The following is a 20,986-nucleotide window of genomic DNA, read 5'->3' as shown; positions in this document are numbered from 1 at the left end:
CAGCTTCTGATTATCGTAGAAAGTTGTAATAAAGATGAATATGATTATAAAAATTAAACAACAAAATTGCTTTACTTTAAAATACCCATTATTTATTATTGTAAAAGTTTATGTTTTGTCGTCGAGATAAGTTCGATATTTATTACCGTGACGAATGTCAAGTTTCCCAGACCCAGCGTGGGTCATTGGCTTAGGCATTACAAATTCTTGGTGGTCCCTTTTTAATGCAGCTTTATACTCGGAGACACTTTTATGCTATTTTAAAATACAAATGGTTGAGCTTCATAACAATCAAAGCAATATATTACAACAATTAAAGGCAATAATAATAACGGTGGTTTGGAAATAAAAGTTATTGATATGATTTTATTTCGTAGATACTCATCTCCAATCCCTAGAAAGCCTGACACGTTCACATGAAGTCCTGGAACATGAGTTCAATTTTTCGAAAATTCAATATTTCACCATGTTCATTAAATAGGATTTTTAAGTGCCCGGCGGCACGCGTTAATATTTCAATTTCTCCGAGTATAGAACCGCATTAAAAACGCACCACCATGAATTTGTAATGCTTACGCCAATGACCCACGCTGGTTCAGGGAAACTTGACATTCGTCACGGTAATAAAGATAGAACGTATCTCGACGACAAAACATTAACTTTAACAATAATAAATAATGGGTATTTTAAAGTAAAGCGATTTTGTTGTTTAATTTTTATAATCATATTCATCTTTATTACAACTTTCTACGATAATCAGAAGCTGAGAACGTGACACTGATTATGATTATTTATAGCAGAATAAGTTATTGTTTTAATTGAAAGTGAGTGACGCCAATTCATTGCACAAGACTTACTTTACTCATGTACTAATTTTGAGCACACCTTCTTCTAAATTGCTAAAGATACAGCAGGTGATTGAAAAAATGGGAAAAAGAAGGAAAAATGCGAATAACTTGGTAAATATTAACATTTTGAACAAATACTTCTTATTCATCTTGGAGTATACCTGTAATAGAGTACCTTTTGTCTCTTAATAATTTTCGAAAAAATCACTTGTCAATAAAAAGGGCTTTTTATTGTTATGGTATTTCTTTAATCGATGTTTTCTCCAAATATATCAATTTTATCAAAAAATTATATACCAATGAAAATATGCATCTCCGGGAGTGGACCAACTTTTGTTTCAAACTTTTTCCTGTAAAATTAATTTCAAGAAATTTCATCTGAGTTTCCGGCGACTTCGAAGCCGCCTGGCAACACTTTTGCATTCAGGTAAGTGCCTGGCAATGCGCAGGTGCTATTTCTAATGTCAGCCCCAACATGTACACCAATTTTCAACCTTATCCGAGTCACGTAAGTTAACTGCCAAAAATTCTCACCTTTGACAGGTCGCCACAGGTGAACGCATCCATTCACACCTGCCAGGCACCCATTTTTACGTTCCTTATCATCAGACGAACATCTCATGTGAAAATTGGCCTTATCCGTATCACGCTCCCATTTATGTTGTCAGCCCACGGTATATAGGTCATGTGAACAGATTCCTGCATTACTGACGCTTTTTTCATTTCCTAACTTATTTTCACACGAAGCGCCACATCGAGTTGAAAAGTTGGTATAATAAATAAGAAGCACTAAGAAAGATAGGCTTGGTCCTAAATTTTAATAATTATGATAAAGGTCTTTTTTAAACATTTTTTGTTGTTTTTTTCATAATCATTAAAATTTAGGACCAGACCCATCTTTCTTAATTTCTTATTGATTATCACAAATTTTCAACTAGATGTAACAGTTCGTGTGAACATAAGCTAGGAAATACAAAAAATGTGGGTAAGATAGGAATCTGGTCACGTGACCTACTCGTCATATGGCCTTATGTAACGAAATTTATACAATTCTGATCATTGTTAGACTTTTGACTAAGTCTTCTACCCATTGTGAAACGAAACTGTTGCGGATATTTCAACGTGCCGGGCATTGGATACGAATGCTATTTTCGTAAACTACTTACTGTCCCACTATGCAATTTACAGAACTTATAAACCACATTCGAAGCTTGGTCTGAAAAAATATAAAAAATTAAAAGTGTGGTATTTTCAAAAGTGACGTATTTTCAAAAGTAAATCAATAAAGGACTAAATATACCAAGTAAAACCCAAATCCTATTCTCGCACAAAAATTCTTGCGATCACTTGACATGAACTTTATCAGAAAATGCTCATTTTACTGTACGAGAAGAAACCCTTCGTCAATACGTTTATACTTATCAATTTGCAGTCATGATCCGCTGGGGTTCACTCAATTGAAATATCTTAACTAGTGCTGTGTCTTCGCATCTGAAGTGCGGAGATGATTACATATTTTATGATCGCGTTTTCGATCTTTTTCGCATTTCAGGTGCGACTGTCTTTGATAATTTATTTGTTTAATTTATAAGTAATTTTCAACTAATTGTTTTTGATCATTTATTTCCTGATGCTGTTCAAACTGAAATTATTCGATTGACCTTTGGCTGATGTAACCGTTTTTGTTTGTTTGGCATTTGCTAAACGATTAATTGTTTAAGTCAAATCACTAGTCTTAAGAAATATGATTACATATAAATGTTTCACAGTTTTGGAGCAACCTAGTCTTCATTTCTTGACTATAGTATTTAGGATCTACTTATATTTAATCATTTCCTTTCTTATGAGAATAAAATACGCTACCTTAGAAAATGATCTACTCGGCTAGTGTGAGCGGGACAGACTTTGAAAAACCATAACACGGTTGAAAATAAAGTTAGACCATTTTTTTTTATTGATAGAAAGCTCTTGAAATTCTACGTTGGCCTCAGCCGACTGAAACTCGATGCTGCCATGATCTGATATTTTTACTAATTTTTTGGGAACACAAGAAGATATTTTAAAATTAATTTGCTTAAATTAAAGATAAACTTTTAAAGATTGCGTGGTCTGAATTTCAGATTATTGCTACGACTTTCCCATGTCATAAAACGAGTTGAAGTCGAGATATAACATTCAAAAATTTTTTGGAAGTAAAGAAAAATCTTTCAAGTCATATATATCCTTTTCAAGAAGTAAACAATATTTACTAAGTTAATTCGATCTGAAGTCATCAGTGACTTTTAATTCCGCTCTTCTAGAAAATGCTAACAGTCTTAACTTTATTCGAGACACAGATAAAAAGATATCAAACATTTTATAAGAATTAGAGTTTGGATTTTAAATAGAAAGTATCACATGAAAATAAGGAAGAAGTAATTCACACTGAAGGTCTAAACTAATTATGTCGATTATTATCGTTAATAGACGCGGATTGTCGAAAGGTGAATAATTTATTTAACAGCCCCATTAAAGAAAGTATGAAAATTGTTATAGAAGATTATCTACAGGGGAAAATATAATACAGCATATTAAAAAATTTATAAAGGCTTTATATAATTTATGGTAAATTATTGAAAAAGGCAATTTACGCTGTGAGGAGACTTAACTATTCATTTGACTATTTCTGTTGAAAAACTGTCGATAAAATCCAGTATTTAATTTCTTTCAATTTTTTTTAAGACACAAATTGGGGTAAATTTTCTAACCTCACTCGATTTCTGAATAGGGAATCGCTTCAGGTAAAAATTTAGAGACGAAAACATATTCATGCAATGATCAAAAGTACAAGTGTTTGTTCAATCATATTCATTCATATCGATATTTTTATCAAATGTCTTCTAGTTCTATTAAATACTGTGCCACAAATTGAGGTTAGAATTAAAGAAATTTGTTTGCATATACCAATAAATTAAAATGACCTACTCTTAAAGCTGACCTACTCATGCATAGATTCCACTACTTTGTTGCTATGTGAGTGAAATATTTTATTATGTTGCTCGACCCATGAAGGTTTAACTCAAAACCAAAATGATGACCTTTAAAAATATGAGAATCAGTATCAATTTTCCAAAATCAATATTACTTAGAATTCACCAACAAATTCAAAAACATTCTACAAAATTCCTGAATATTTAAGATAATTCTAGAAGCTTGTATACAATTTTGGAGAATATTCAATATTCTTCATAAACATTGAAGTATATTCTATACGAGAAGATTGTAAACATCAAAATAGATTCGAATATCCTAAAATAATCTCCGACATTTCAAAACAATTTAGAGCATAAGTCAATATTCTAAATCCTCAAAAACATTGAAGACCATTCTATGCCAGATTCTTTAGAAACTAATAGGAATATTTTTTGAAACACTAGCGTGCGAAGTTCGGTTCCTCATGCCTGCGTAGCTTACGCGAAGTTACCAATTCCTAGATTATATGGACAAGGCAGCCAACCATCCCGCATTAGGAGCTCGCGTCCCGCCTTATAATTTGTCCCGTAAAAATAGGTTGGTGTCCCGCATGTCCATCATTTACTACTCTTTTTGGATTTCTTTTTCATAAATATTATAACCTCTAAAATTCATATTACGCGCGCATAAAAAAAGTATTAAATCATCTGTATTCTGTCGCTTGTTCTGACTAGTACTGCAGTTGGACTCTGATGCCATTTATCTCTACACGTTAGAAAAAGAGGTCTTGAAATCTCCTCCCCCCCCTCCCAAAAAAGGTTTTCGGTGGTAAGCTGCCGGTATCCTATATTCGTTGTGCGGATAGTTAGTTATCTTGTAGATCGGACACCTCACTCGCGCACACCACCGGTGTGTGAATAAGATTTTACCAGTCTCCGCACACGGTTAATAGAAAATCAAAAAACAGCATTCATATTCTGGATGGGCCTGTGCCATAGCTGATGGAATTCCTATAATTTCGCGTAGTGATTTTGATGAAGGTGAATTCAGTTGATTAGCGGCATTAAGAGTATTCGTTATCCTGGGCCGTGAACTACGACATACTTCACTCTTATTAAAATTTAAAGAAATTGGAGCCCAGGCTCCTATTCTTGTAAATTTTACAATAGAACTTTTCACGCCCTGTTTCAAAAAATAGTATGTAGGACTCGTGTGATGTTCACACTCGTCTTGAACCAACTTCTCATAATGAATAAGAATGCTAAAAAGAATGAATAAGAAAATGAATAAGAATGCTACAAATAACAATGCTCAAGGCTTATTTACCTGAGAAATAAACATTTGGTACACACATTGTACGCTATTTAACTTCATAATCCAAGTAGAGCAAACGATACTGTCACCTTATTTATATAAACACGATTTAATTAAACAGAATTGAATGGTGGTTACTTAAGAATAGACTTGCACATTATTTTCAGTCTTGTGGTAATACTACTTTAATACTATTTCGTTTCATTCTTAGTAGTAGAAACAATTCTTCTGTATACGTGTCTCATATGTTTTAATAAATTATGCATCTTTTTAATTAAATTTTAACTCTTAAATTTGACTACAAATCTTAAGGTTATATCTTAGAAGTGTATACTGAAACATATTCGTATATTAAGAGCATGTACAAATCGTTACGCTAGCCAATTCTTTTCGATGAAATTATAAGCTAATAAGTTCGTCCAAAATAATTTCTATTATCACGCATAGTACAGCCCCTGATATCTTTTACTGTCAATAATGAAAATCGGTTGAGCAATGAAATAAATAATTATATACAGGGTGTCCCACCACCTGTGGGAACCACCTATAATAGCGGAAAGATAAAGAAAGACAAAAATTCAAAAACAGTCAAATTTAAAATAATCCAAAGGCACTGGAATAAATTAGTTAAGCAACAAAAAATCCCATTGATTTCTTTAAAATTTTAATGAATTTAAAGGAATTTGAATTCCAAGAGAAGAATTCGATTAAAATCATAAAAATTAGAGGTGAATTCAAAAAGAACCAAATAAACAGAAAACAATGTAAAAATATGGAAAAGCTTAATTTAATTCTGTAACTTTGAAATGAGCTTAGAAACATGTGAGGTAATTCAAACAAAGTTGATGAAATACCAAAGCATTCAAGGTGTTTTTAAGCACTTCATAAAAACGGTTGAAAATGCAGACGAAAAATCCAATAAATTTAGTAGAATTGAGTAAATTTAGAACATTTGAAATGAATACAAAAATCCGAGAGAATTATAAATAATTTGAAAGAATTCACGGTAAATTGACAAAAATGCAGGGTGACTAATTTATAATCTTCGAAAGCCGACCAAATCCCTCAGTTCTTGTGAATAAAATCTTTTAAATCCATTAAAATATAATCAAATCCCGTGCAATTATATGAAATCTGAAAATACTTCTAGAATTCCTGGAAAATTGATTGAAATACCTTGATAACTCTTAAACCGCTATGAAATTATTCAAATCTTCGGAAATTTTACAAAATCCCGTGAAATATTTAAAAATGTTGTAACATCTTATAGGTCCTGTAAAATAGTTTCATATCTTTCGAAATTCTAGAAAATTCTTAATCCTAAAATATTTCAAACACTTTGAACTGCCTTTAAATTATTGAAATCAATAAACAATTCCCTAGAATCTTTGAAGACTTTATGAAATATTTCAAATTCTTTGAAATCCCTTCAAATTAATAAAATTAATACAAAATTCCTTGATATTTTTTTTAATTCTCTAAAACATTTTTGATCAAATGCTCTTGAAAATGCCTTAGAAGTTTTGAAAGTACCCTAAAATCTTAAAAATCTCTTCAAATTATTGAAATCTACTAAAAGTTACTCAAAATATTTCAAAACATATAGAAATATTTCAATTTCGAAATAGTTACAGGCCTCAATTGAATAGTTATCAACCCATCAGTTAATTTATTGAAAGAAAAGTGACTACTATAATGTTTTTATTGAAAAAAGTTACTAAAAAATGTGATTTGAGGAAAAAGTGACTAACAGTGACATTCCTGATTATTTTTTACATTTATTTGTTACAGACATTCCCTGATTTTTGCTATTTTTTCAAAATGCATGACTCATGGAAGCTTTGCTCTTATTATAAATTTTTTTAAAGTTACATTATGGGCTACAAATAGGGTACCATATAGGGCCTAAATCTTACAAATAGGGTACTTTAGTGACCTGAATTGATTATACGATACAATAGGGGATGTTAGGGACCACCAGTCTATGAGGCCTGGTTGTGTGAGTTCCGCTGTCGCTGGGACGCCGTCAACCTCCTTGGCTTAAGCCGGCTGCCTCCCACTTCCCAGCGAGACCGTCACTGACGTTACATCTATACGTGACTTTGATGCGCTGTAGTTTCTAAGCAATAGACCGTAGAACATTGTTGTATTTTAATTAATGGCTTATTTTTTTGGTGGCTATCCGCCATTGCCGAATGTCCCACAGTGGTATGACACCCTACATATAGGTGTGTCTTACGTCGAATTTACCGCGGTTCTACTGGGAGCCAGTGTCATTTTCATGGATGGTGGTTGCTCCCAGTGGTACTCTTTGGTGGTTCTTACCCTGAATGTTTTAAAATTATATAGAAGCAATTTTCAAATAGATTTCAATTTTAGTTTCTGAAACGCGAGAGAATTTAAGTTGTAAATAATGCAATAATTGTTATCAGTTTCTACAGATATATTACTAAGATGTGAATTCATAGGAACTCTGTTCGACCTATAATATCGTTTTTTCAACATTAATTTGTCATACAATTATTTTTTACTTAAAGTAAATTTTTACAAAGGTTTAAGACTAGCCTATAAGTTTTATGAGGTTGTTTTAATCAACAATAATTAATTATCCTTTGGGTCTCCTTTTATCGGAGGTTTTAAAGTTGACATTTCAGGTGCCACCGATAGTTTTTTAAGTGTTCTCAGAGGAAATATGCACAGTTAATCAATTTCAAGATTCTAGAAACGACACGTATTTTTAAAATGATATAGAAAATATTTCTTTTTATGATTGTAATCGATTATGGTGACATCTATCACAGAAAATCCCTTATAATTATAGTATTCAAAGTTGACATAAAAGTGAGGGAGAGATATATAAGCATGGTTAATCCACTGCATCATGTGTTAAATAAGTGCCCAGGGCCAATACTGAACAGACATTTTTTTGCCAGTCCTGTCACACTTCAAATATGTGCAACTCTATTGAGGGACACTTTAAAACACTCTAAAAATTTAATACTTTATTACAAAAAGGTACGCTTTACTATAACTTTTTTAAACTACGAATATTATGAAAATATACCACAAGATGTTCTGTCAGCCCTTTAATGTGTAAAAAATGGTCTGGCAACATCGAATAAACATCGAAGGACATACAAATTGAAATTTACTTAAAAATGGACATTATATCATAGATTAACTTTAGTTTACACAGTCGATCCGCAAATACCTGCGAAATTAAAATTACAGTTAATTTAGATTTTCAGGCTTGATCTCTGGTTTATGTCGAAAAAATTTTCGGTACGTAAGGTGTAGGAAAAAATAAGATTGGATTTAAAATTGGCAACTTATCGCAGATTCGGCGCGGTCCCTTATCAAGTTTGTTAAGGGCATGTGATACTTCGTCGGGGTTAGTTCCCTTAGCTTTCTTCCACAAAAAGAATAATTATGGGAGAGAATTGTAACACACATAAACTAAAAATATATACATATATATATATATTTATATATATATATATATATACCACACACACAAACACATCAAAATTTGGCCTAATAAAAATTTTTTTAATTAACCCACAAAAGAGTCTGGGAACGTACGTTAGCATTTTCGCTATCATTCCCTACATTTTGAAGACAAAGTCTTTATTATTATAGTACAAAAGCCGGGGGAATCTAACACTGATAAAAACGATACTAATTCCTATAATTTCGCATAGTGATTTTGATGAAAATGAATTCAGTTGAGTAGCGGCATTAAGCGTATTCGTTATCCTGGGCCGTGAACCACGACATACTTCACTCTTATTAAAATTTAAAGAAATTGGAGCCCAGGCTCCTACTCTTGTAAATTTTACAATAGTACCGATCATTTTCTAAGTATCACATTATACATATATACAAAGATATAAAGTCGTGTCATCGAAAAATTTACGTAAATTTTCAACTATTAAATCTTATTTGATTAAAAAAAAAAAGTCTGTCAATCCCAGATTTGAAACCTCAAAGCTACTAGATAGATAAACTGTTATTTTTCGGCCTGCCGGGCTTAAAAAATTGACTTGCTTACACTTACCTTTCTTAACAGAATTTTCTTACAACTATGACTTACAAAATACTATCTATCCACACCTTATAACTAATCCGCTCGCTTCTATAGCCTAACCTTTCTCGCTGCACCTCACCTCGCAAGCATTTCGCTCTTTTGTCGCTATACCTCGCATTACCACGCTCTGCATCCGCGGCTAACATCTAATACTTAACTACTATTTACTATAATTACAGTTTTTTACATCTACTTCCTCTCCTATTTACAATCTTTTCATCTCCATTCCTCTTCCTCCTTTCTTCTCTTTTTCTCCATCTTACCCAACACCCCTTTCAACCATGCTGTCTTTTTGTCCCGCCTTTCATGCAACAATACCTCAATGCTCATCCCACTCCTTTCCACTTCTTCACACTCCTCCAACCAGTGCTCAACTTTTGCATCTCCTTTACCTCTTCCCGAGCCCCCACACCTGCCTCATCACCACATTTGCCCTTCTCACCCTCTATTTTATATGACCATCCACTCCCCCATTCCTTTGAAACAGGAACCCCAGGTACACAAACTCTTTCGCCGCCAGTACCGCTTTCCCCTTCCACTCCCCTCCCCTATCTCTCCCACCTCCTTTCCTGAACACCATAACCTTCGACTTGTTCGCATTTAACTCTAACCTATTTTTGTCCAAGTATCTTCTCAACCTCTTCATCATCTCCTTTAAAGCCTCTTCGCTCTTTGCCAGCAGCACTATGTCATCTGCATATGCGAGCGACCATATCCTGACTCCACCTACCGAAACTCCACCTACCACCCCGGCCGCTAACTTACTTTCCATATCCGCGATCAAAATTGCAAAAAGCGTTGGGCTAAGCGGGCACGCTTTCCTCAACCCCCTATCCATCCAGAATACCTCAGAGATTCCTTACCCTCCTCTCACCCCATCTTTCGTCCCCTCATACACCTCCCTTACCCTCTTGATCAGGCCCCTCTTCACTCCCCTCTCTTTCATTGCCTCTCACAACCTCCCCCTATCCACCGAAGGGAACGCGCCCTTTAGATCTACAAAAAACGCGCACACTTTGGTACCCTTTTTGGTTAGTTCTCTATCTACCACGTGCTGCAAGACGTAAATATGATCAATAGTACTCCTTCCCTCCCTAAAGCCAGCCTGCGTCTCCGGCAATATTCCTTTCCCCTCAACATCCTTGCGCAGCCTATCTGCTAAAAACAACGCGTATATTTTGTACACAGTATTTATTAGCGTAATTCCTCTATAATTTTCCTGCCTTTCCCTATCCCCTTTCTTATACAGTGGTAGGATCAACCCCTCCCTCCATCCTCTTGGGAATCCCTCCCCCATCCATAATTTTTCACTAACCGCTTCAGCCTCTGCCTTACCTCTTGTGTGCCAAACAGCCATACTTCATTCGCTACTCCGACCATCCCTGCTACTTTAGATTTTTCAACTTCCTTATCTGTTTATCTATCTCCTCGTCGTGCAGCTCCTCTTCATCAACCTCCCTCGTTCTTCTACTCCCCTCATCTCTCTTCCGCGTATCTGACCCCTGAAATGAATCCTTAAAAATTTCCTCCATTCGTCGCTCTCTATCTTCTCACTTATCTCCACCCTACGTTTCCTAAACCTATTAATTATCTTCCACACGTCCCCTTCTGTCTTAACACTTCTCAACTTCTCTTCCAGCTCTTTTACTTTTTCCTGCTCTTTCTTCTTACACGTCGCCCTAAACTCCTTCTTCATTTCTACGCACTCATCCCTTTTCGCGGTTCCTTCCTTCCAATTCCTGTACTTCTTTTCCACCTTTCTCTTCATCAGTTTACATTCCCTATCCTACCACGGCTTCACCATTCCATTCTTCTTCTTCCTAAATACCTTCTTTTGCACACAACCTTTCACTTTCTCTTGTAGATCCTCTCATATCTCGTCCACCGACTCTCCCTCAAAGCTTACGTTGCCCAACTGCTACTGATACTTCTCTATCGCCTCTCTCATCCATGAGACCCTCTCCCCTAACGACCCTTCTTCTCCACCCTGCCTTTCGCCAGCCTCCCCCTGTATTTACAAACTTAATGGATTATGATCTGCATCCACCCTACCTTCCACTGCGAATTTCTCTATCTCCTCTCACCCTTGTATATTCATAATCACTTAGTCTATCACCGATACACCCCTCTTACTCACATAGTGTATTCTCCCTCTTCGTCCCCTTTTACCATACCATTCGCCACCGCCCACCATTTAGACTCCATCCTGTCTCTTAGAATCTCCCCCTCTTTATTAATTATCTTATCCTTCGGTTTCCTTTCGAAGCCCTCCCCTTCTCGTTACAGGCCCCTCCCCACCCAATTCTCGCATTGAAGGCCGCTCCGCCCATAACCACCATACCCTCATCTCTCTCCTAGTAAGTTTTCTACCCTTTCTTTAATCCTTTTCATTCCATCCTTATTTTACACAATCATAAACTTATACATCACCCCTCCTATCTTTACAACCCTCATTTGCACTCCTCCCCCTCTCCATATCCATGAACTTCTTTCTCTAATTAATCCCTAACCTCGGTTATAATTCCCCCACTAGCTCTTCCTTTCCTCTTTACTTTGATCGCCTCCTGTAGCCTCAAATTATACCCCCTTGACAACTGTCGCTCTACTCTATCACATTCCTTTCTCTCTACCTACGTCTCTACCAGTCCAATGACATCAAATTCCTGAATATACCTCCAGAAATCCTCATATTTCTTCTTTACCCCTGCTAGGTTCCAGTACAACACCTTTAACACTCCTCCGCCCTGCTTTACACCAACCCCCTACTTCCCCCGAAGCAAGTTCCCCTGCACTTCCTTCAACACGTCCTTTTCCTCGTCACATACCCACATTTTCTCATCTATTTTTATTTTCCGATACCCTACCTTCGCCGTTCGTCCTTCGCTCCTCTGCTTCCTAGCCCTGTCATTTAGAATTCTCTGAACTTCCCTTTCCTTCCTCGTTAAATCTTGATCGATGAAAACCTTCTCGTTCTTTATCCTATTTTTGTTACGCATTACCCCCAATTTTTCTTCCCAGCTCTTCAATTCCACCACCGCCACTTCATTCTCCTTTCTCCCCTCCATCCTAACTTTCCCTACCTTGCCTTTAACGCACCCTATGGTCTTTAACAGCGCTTCTACCCCCTCCTACACCCAAATATCTTCTTCCATCTCCTTTAATTTAACCTCTTTTTCCTTCCTTATCGACACTAACACCCTCTGCAATCCTTCTACTTTCCCTCTTAGCTCTTTTACTTCCTGTTCCCATCACTCGTCTCTTTCCTCTTCAAGAGATCCTACCCCTCATTTGCACTGGACGCTCTCTTGCTTGCCTGATCGCTTCTTTCGCTCCGATTCTTCCCCCTCCCTAACGCGTCACTTGACACCGGGCCAAGCACAGCTGGCCGTCGTGTCCTTCTAAAAAATTCCACTCCGTCTACTTCACTACCAGTTCTCTTACTGCCCACCTTCCGCTCGTCCGTCGGTAACTGTAACCTATCCATACACAAAAGTACGCACTGCCGCCAACAGATGTCTCTTAAGGTTGCTGCCGCTTACCGCCCTAAAATTTCAGTTTCTTTGCCTTTTTTCACCCATCGCATCCCCTTCAGACATCCTTTTCTCACCCCTAACATCCCCCAGCACCACGAGAACCGCCTGTCACTGCACACTTTATCACTACTGCTACTACATTTCTACATTTATCTATATATGTCGTAATTTTCACATCTTTTTTTAAATTGATAAACTATATATCGATAGTCCGCACGAAGACTAGTACCGTTCAGCGCTTGACGAACAGAAACACCGTTCGATGCTCCTAGCGAAGTGTAGCATGGTTCAAAATTCCTTAAGAAGAGTAGCACCACTCCTCAAATACTCGCGAAGCTAAGCACTACTCGCGGGTGCTCGCAAAGATTAACACGATTCTCAAAACGCCAACGAAAAGTAGCACCGTTCGTAGACAGTTTATTCTATGCTTACGAAGAAAATCACGCCCCGTAGAGTGCTCGCGAAAACTAACACCACTCGAAAAGCACTGATAAAGCGTAAGACCACTCGCAAAAACCTGACGAAAAGTAGCACGACAAGTCAAGCGCTGATGAAAAGTAGCATTACTCGCTGTTGCTTATAAAATTAATTAATTCAAATTCATGTACTAAAGTATTGTCAACATGTATTATCAATACTAATAATTTCAAACAACAGTCCGTACGTCATTTAGAAACTTTGTCAATTTGACGAGGATTTTATTTCAATAACAAAACATTAAATGGTATTATTTGAACGTTTTATTGCAGCAAAATTAAATTTGTTGTTAAATTTAGTCTCTGACATATGATATATCTTAAAGATATTTTTTTCCTACAAAATTTACAATACATTAATTTACAGATAAACAACTCGTAAATTATTTTTGAAGATTTTAGATATCATTTAGAAGTATGTTTTGAACACTCAGGAATCGATTCATGATGATTTTAGAAGAAGGATGTGTGTGTGTGTGTGGTTGGGTGTGTGACGTAAAAATACGGTATGATAGACTCGATGTATTTTTAAGTTATAGGGCTTTTTTTTCGTCTTCGAGTATCAAAGAAATTTATATGTTTTTTTTATTAGCCCTTATTTATGGCTCAATTAAGGATTCTTCTTTTTTCACCTCGTGTGACCGGAAACGATCACATGAAGAGAAAACCTCCTTCTTGCACAGCATGTTGAAATGCACTATTCAGATGATGCATCAGGAGTGGCTTGTCTTTAGTGGCTTGTCTCTTCGTTAACGATGTATTAGTTGTACTAGGCTTCGTCATCGCGCTCGCCGAGTGGTGTTACTTTTCGTTAGCGTTAAACGAGTTGTGCTAGCTTCGTCATCGCTCGCTGAATGGTGTAACTTTTCACGCATTGAGTCTTTACATTTAAAAGGACAGTTTGTCGATATGCAGTTTTCTCTATAACAGCCTCCAAATGTAGCTCAAATGCAAAATTCCATTAAATTCAAATATGGCAACATCTGAACTCGAAACAATGTCTTCAAACATCAACCTTGGTAAGATAATATTAACCTGGAACTTATACTTCATATCATTTCTCAACCTACCCTCAAAACAAATTTTCTTTACCAATCAGCAACCAATATGTTTTAATATCTTTTACCCTTTTCATTTACATAGTTATTTTAATGTTAACATAGGTAAACATTATGATGCGAATGCATGCTACAGATGATATTATTCATCTGAACAAGTATATAATGATTCACATTGTTGATGAGTCGGTCAAATCCAAATATTGTAAACTTTATCATTTATATACAAACGGAAGTCCATACCACTTTCATTCGTCATCTTAAAGAGTTTTTAGGTAAGCAATTGTTTATAACAAGTATTTTTTATAACTACATACTACGCTTAAAATAAATATTTTTCTATCATTTTCATGGTTTTACTTCATCTGGATTTTATTTCTTTCCGGTTTTAAACATTTTTATATTACAATTTCTTAATATATTTGATAAGAAACAGCGTCGAGTTTGAAACGTTTCCAATTTTAAATAAAATCTTATTTTTTTCTAGACTTTATATACCGAAATGCTTTTTCTCACAGAGTAAGATTACGTTAGGATAATCCAATTCAAAGTTTTCAAAAAGAATTCAAGAACTGAAACATTATTCACTTCTGTTAAAAGATGCTAGTTTTTGCAAATTTGATTAATTTGTAAAATTATCACTTCTGTAAAGGCAATGAAAGAGTAATTTAAAAAATCTCCATCCATGATTATTATAACGATCATAAAAACGTAAACATAATTTCAGTGAAAAACTTAATTGCTTCATAAAACGCATCTATGTATATTCTCAATATTATTGCGCTTCATTTCACTATAAATAGATTTGTATAGATCATTGTTTCTTAATACAGAAAAAAACTATTTTTTTCCTTTCCATACTAAAAAGATTTCCGAAACTTGTAACAAAACCTCATAATGTTTTTCTAGCTTGAGAGCTACTGCGTGAAAAACAAAAGCGAAATATTACGAATTATACTTCATTAAAAAATATCTCTCAACTTTATGAATTTTACTACTAGAATTTACGCTCACAGTTCATCAATAACAATTTTGAAGAATGCTTTTGAAGAATCTTTCTAGAATTTCGAAAGAATTCTTGACAACCTTTTTATGAGCGTATATTTGTATATTTCCCAAAAAACCCTCGCATTTTCAATGTAGTCGAAGGGTTATAGTTTCGTGTATTTTGAAATTTATAATGGTATGTATCAAAGATGAGAATACTTTTGAGAAAAGTTTTAGAGTTATTATATAACTTTCAGATAAATGTAAAGAAAATAATTTACTTGAACCTAGTGTTATAGCTTTCTAAGCTGGTATACTTTAAACTTTTTTAACTAACTGCAAAAGCCTTCCATAATTATGATGGAATTTAATGATGCCATGCTTGATGCAGGGATAGAAACAAATATTTGTGATTTGTGTCCTTTTTTTAAATTATTTTATTCAATTTTTATCTTTAATTATCTTCCACTTCTACTAAAAATATTTTTAGTCAGATTAATTAATACTGATAGAAATAAGGTAAATCAAGTTGATACTTAGGAAATATTTTTTTCCTGCAACTATTCTCTTTTACCTGGAGATGTATACTTGCGAGAAATGTCGGCAGTCAACATTTTATACAAAATATGAAGTACAAAAATTTTAGTGTATAAAATAAATTATACTCGTAAAGAGATTTACTCACGCTACAACATGAAGAATATGTGTACTTTATCCTAGAATAGGATTCCTATGATACAATATTATATTATTGTATAATTTGTATTGAGCATATTTTATAAATGGTTGAAATCGTTGTAGGAAGTGGTTGATTATTGACTTTATTTCGACTATACGCTAGATTCTAGGTGCTCCAGGTGATTGACTGAGTTCTTAAGATCTATGCGGCAAGACTGGTAAAAATGTGGTGTAATTTTGAATTAGAAAAAGACTTTAAGACACTAACTCTACGTGTGCAGATAGAAATAGTAAAAAATGGTAGGACGGCTTTGTAGATTTGTCAAAAAATATCCATTTCGCCTTTACTAGATATCCGCGTATAGCGTAAATAGTCATAATAATTCCCGCTATTTCCGCTAGGGAGACTAACTTTATAGTTACCCTCCTATACATTGTGATTGAAGTTCCAAGGATCTTTGGAGGCTGGACTCTCTTCTGCACTTGAATTGTCATATTCAATTTTCCTGCAAGTATTAAAAATTGAATGAAATATTTTTCTCTCCCCTACTGAAAATTCCGACGTTGTAAAGTACGTAAAACATTATTGAAAGTCGTATTTTACATCCGAAATTATATATACATATATATATATATATGTGTGTGTGTGTGTGTGTGTGTATGAATCTCATGTATGATGCCGAATGCGTGTCTTACTAAGGCACTTCTCGGAAAAATATGTCGGAAACCATGTCAGAAAGAACGTCATATACTAAGTCGTTTACTATCCCCATTTCCGACGTAATTTACGACGTCGGAATTTTAAAAAGAGTCAAAATCACATTTCGGAATGACTTCTAAATTCCAAACTAAATTAAACTGAATCATGACTACAGAAAAAATGAGCAAAATCAAACTCAGATAAACTGTAGCAAAAATTAATCCAAATTTTGTTCTAAGAAGAATATGTCAACATTTTTGATTAGCCACAAATTCTATATCAGGAGTTCTGGTAATATACTTCAAGAAGAATTTGACAGCAAGCGAAATTTAGTGTCGAACAAAGGGTTCTCAAAATTAAATCACTGAATTGAACGGTCTCGGGACATAAGTGCCCAAGTACCACAATGCGAATTTTTCAGGACAAGAAAGTACTTTGGAGTTATTACTTAATTCTACGGAACCATAAAAAACATCCTGAAAGAAGTAACCACTATCGAAAAAACCCTTGCCAATGGAGCCGCGCGTCTATAAAAACGAAAATATTGAAACTCAAAGAGTTGCATAACCTTTTTAATTTTCAATCTAAAAATCAGACAAGAAAGTACTTTTGAGATATTACTTAACTTAATTGAATCGTGAAAAGAACAAGCAAAAAATTACTACCTTGAATTTAGTAATTCTTCAATTAGTGTTTCAAACTGTTAAATCTCAGCATAACACTTAACAAATTTGTTTTCAATATTTTTGTTTCTGGAAGTTATAGCTTATTTTTCATATCAGGGCACTTTTGTATTTTGTATGATATTTTATTAACTAACAGAAGGAATCATTTTCGGAAAAGTTGCATTTGTAAAAAAATTTCACTGATTTTCGGGTCCTACTTTAAAAAAAAGGTTTCCCATATTTATTCTATAAATAGTGTGACTAATTAAAAATTCGGACTTTCCCGGAAAATCACAATTTTAACTTAGATCTAGCAGAACCCGACAGCACAATAATAATATAGTTTGAGGTTGATATATATTTATAAGGGTGGCCCAAAAAGATAAATTTGATCATTTTCGACATGCGCAGTCGCCAAATCGTTGTTTCGTAAAAACAAATAAATGATTATCTTATGAAGTTTAACAAGTAAAACGTGAAAAAAACTTGAAATTTTCAAGACGCCATTTTGAGAATATTGAGAACAGATTTACGATGATAATAATAGTAATAACATTAAAAGTGACGTCTGCGTTAAATCATTCGGCTCGCTTCACATTCTTTTATGTTTTAATTCATACCTCGAGAGAAAACTTCAAAATACTACACGGCGTACTAAAAATCATTTTTATTCAAAATAAAAAAGATGTATTTATTTATTACCGCGAGAGAACGATTTCGCGACTACGCGGGTCGAAAATACCAAATTGAATATTTTTGGGCCACCCTACTATATATCAAGGCTATATGTCTGAATAGCCACGTGAAGTCGGTAATTGCAATTACAGTCTTGAAAAGATATTCAAAAACTAATAACTATAATGAATTTTTCACGCCTGATAAACGTTCTTCGTTTCTAGCTTTACATTTTCTGGTATAAAAAATTGATTTCAGTTTAAATTATAATGCATTTTTGTTTATATTGATCAATTTAAAAAACGATTGAAAGTACTGGAACCAATGAGGCCAGACATTCAATACATAAACGTATGGTAGAGTCTCCTACAGTAAATAATGATTAACAGTGGATAATATTAATTACTTAAAAAACTAGACAAGTATTATACAGTAGACAATTGTCGATTTTCGATGGCGCGATTGTACATTTTACGTAATGTGTCATGACCGTCATGGATCAAATATCATACGGGTTAAGAGGTTAAAATATTTTTTAAAGTAGTAATAAAGTAAATGAATTTGAAATATAAATAGAGGGCATGTGATACTTAGAAAATTGTCGATTTTACCAGTTTTAGGTTCCCCCGGTTTTTTTTCTAGAATAATAAATATTTTGTCTTAAAAATTTGGGAAATGATAGCGAATATGCTAACGGACGTCCATACACACTTTTTTTGTAGTTTAATTCAAAAAAGTTTTAATTTAGCAAAATGTGGTTAATTTGTATAGCGCTTACGAAATAGTATCGATTTTTTCAGTGTTAGATTCCCCCGGCTTTTTTCCTTTGATAAGAAATATTTTGCCTTTAAAAACTGGGAAACGATACCGAACATGCTAACGGACGCCCCCATACACTTTTTTTTGTGTTTTTTTTTTATCAGAAAATATTTGATATTGCTAACAACGTGAGTGTATATCTCGAGGTTATATGTGTTACAATTCGCCCGAGCGTTACTTCCAAGCTACACAATATTTTTGGCCGAAAACTTTGGACTTACAAATAAACATAGTAACTAATCTCCCGGAACTAAACTTGTTTGCAGTCAATCAAAAAAGTTTATTTCATAAATAATTTCCAGATTATCGGAAAGGCAGAGATGAAAAACGACGTAACCTCAAAATAATATATGCATACAATTTTTATTTAGCACAATACATTTTTTTTTGTTATTATCCCTCAAGAAAGAGTCCGGGGACGTCCGTTATGATATTTTATAGCATCTCCGAATTCAGTTTTTAATAATTTTCTTTTTTGTGGAAAAAAAGCCAGGGAAGCTGTGAGTATCAGATGCCCTTAATCAATTATGAAAATATGGATATTCTTTGTATTTAAAGACAAAAAAGCAAAAAAAAAAGCTGTGAATTGTCGAGAAAATAGGGTTTTATTGAAAACATATCCGTAATGCAAAGCATAAATACAAAGCTAATACAAAGTAGAAAATCTGAACAAAGGGCGGATTGAGGCAAACGCATGCCCATGTGGATTTAGGTCAGATATAACCAGTCACCCTCGTGGACAATCGTGGTCTTTTGCGATACCCCCCCCCCCCCAGCGCTGTCAACGTGGTATATGGATGGATTCGAGTGTGCACTACTTCCCAATGTAAGTTAGTGCACGTTACAAAACATACGCGCGAAAGAAAAGCCAAAGGGCATGCCCTGAAGTCATTCTCATAAAACCGATGGAAGGCAAACAGTATGCGGGTACAGCAGCCATCATTACCGAATTCTATGTGTTCGAGGATGTAGCGGTCAGAGACTACCAGTAAGTTTGATATTAAGTTTGCGACTTAGTAAAACCAAATGATAAGGAAAAAAAGACGTAAGGTAACTGAGTGGAATGTCGTTAAGCTGAACAAGGGGGCTCTCATCAGTGTGATAGCAAGAGAGGATTAACCTTCTTGAAGAAGGTTGCGCAAGGTTGCTTAATGAAGCCAGTTAACAGAGAGGAAACTCAACATCTGATGGCCCGTACGATGCGACTCATCACCAACATGTGCGATGCATCAATTTCAAACCTGAGTCTTGCACATCTCCACGAATATTACAAATGTTAAAAAGAAGCTTGATATGGCTGTGAAGGACAGTATAGTCCGATGCTAACACCTGTGTAAGAAAGCCAACGAGGACACCTGGAGCCATGATTACCAGTTATTCACGCAAAAGTTTAATAAAATGAAACCAGCTAGTGTTAAGGATCTTGTAAAGATAGAAGAAATTTTCGATGGACTCTTTCCAAAAGATCAATATACTGATTTGCGAAAAAAGTTTGATTATACGCAACATTTGAGCTCGAAATATTAAATAGTTTTTGAGATAAGCTATTTGTTGTTAAAAAAGGTCCTGTTGATTCGGTGGGGCTAATTTTTTTTAGCCCATCGCAAAGCTACAAAAGTCGACAAATCTTAATCCTAGAGAGTTATAGTGTCACGTATACTTAGCCGCTAATGGATTTTTGAGTATTCAGTAAGTTGAAAATGTCTGCAAAAGAATAGCACGTATTTTTCTCGTAAACAAATGGAATAACTTCTTTAATTTTCATCCTAAACCATCGGGGTTAAAGTCAATCGAAACTTACAATTTAAAAATGATTTTAAGATGAAAATATTTTCTGTATGTTAATTAATTTTTTTAAACATTTATTGCAGTCGTAATTTTCAAGATACGCAGCTAAAATTAGTAAATATTATGTTAAAGATTCTTATAACAATTTATGAGTGGGCCGGTCGTGTTCGAATTAAAATAATAAAACTGTAGCCAAAAACTGTAATCAAAAACTGAGTACTTTAATGGGAAACAAAAGCCAATAGATTACATAAGGGACGATCGTTCGTTTGGAAACCGTTCGCTCGATCACCTCGACCATGCTCGCTCGAACTACGCACTGCCGGATTGTTCCATCTCTCACTTAATATCGCAAATTCATTCGTAATCGATATCGCTCGAAAGTCACACATCAATTAACAATTAA

General features: G+C 34.7%; 1 protein-coding gene across 4 annotated transcripts in view; it reads right to left on the bottom strand.

Annotated features, from left to right (window-relative positions):
* The window catches only part of LOC117180810, a 308,700-nt gene that overhangs the window by 53,612 nt on the left and 234,102 nt on the right, over positions 1–20,986 (bottom strand). The window contains exon 7 of one of the 4 annotated variants that reach the window (XR_004468047.1): positions 16,346–16,439. The exons of 2 other annotated variants lie outside the window; for them this stretch is intronic. The gene's annotated coding sequence lies outside the window, so the exon portion shown is untranslated. Of the gene's footprint in view, positions 1–14,274; positions 16,440–20,986 lie in introns of those variants that run through there. One more of the 4 variants, XM_033373329.1, reaches the window with a different exon arrangement.

This window comes from Belonocnema kinseyi, chromosome 9 (genome assembly GCF_010883055.1).
Source record: "Belonocnema kinseyi isolate 2016_QV_RU_SX_M_011 chromosome 9, B_treatae_v1, whole genome shotgun sequence".
Taxonomy (NCBI): Eukaryota; Metazoa; Arthropoda; class Insecta; order Hymenoptera; family Cynipidae; genus Belonocnema; species Belonocnema kinseyi.
This window is presented reverse-complemented; position numbering and strand designations above follow the sequence as displayed.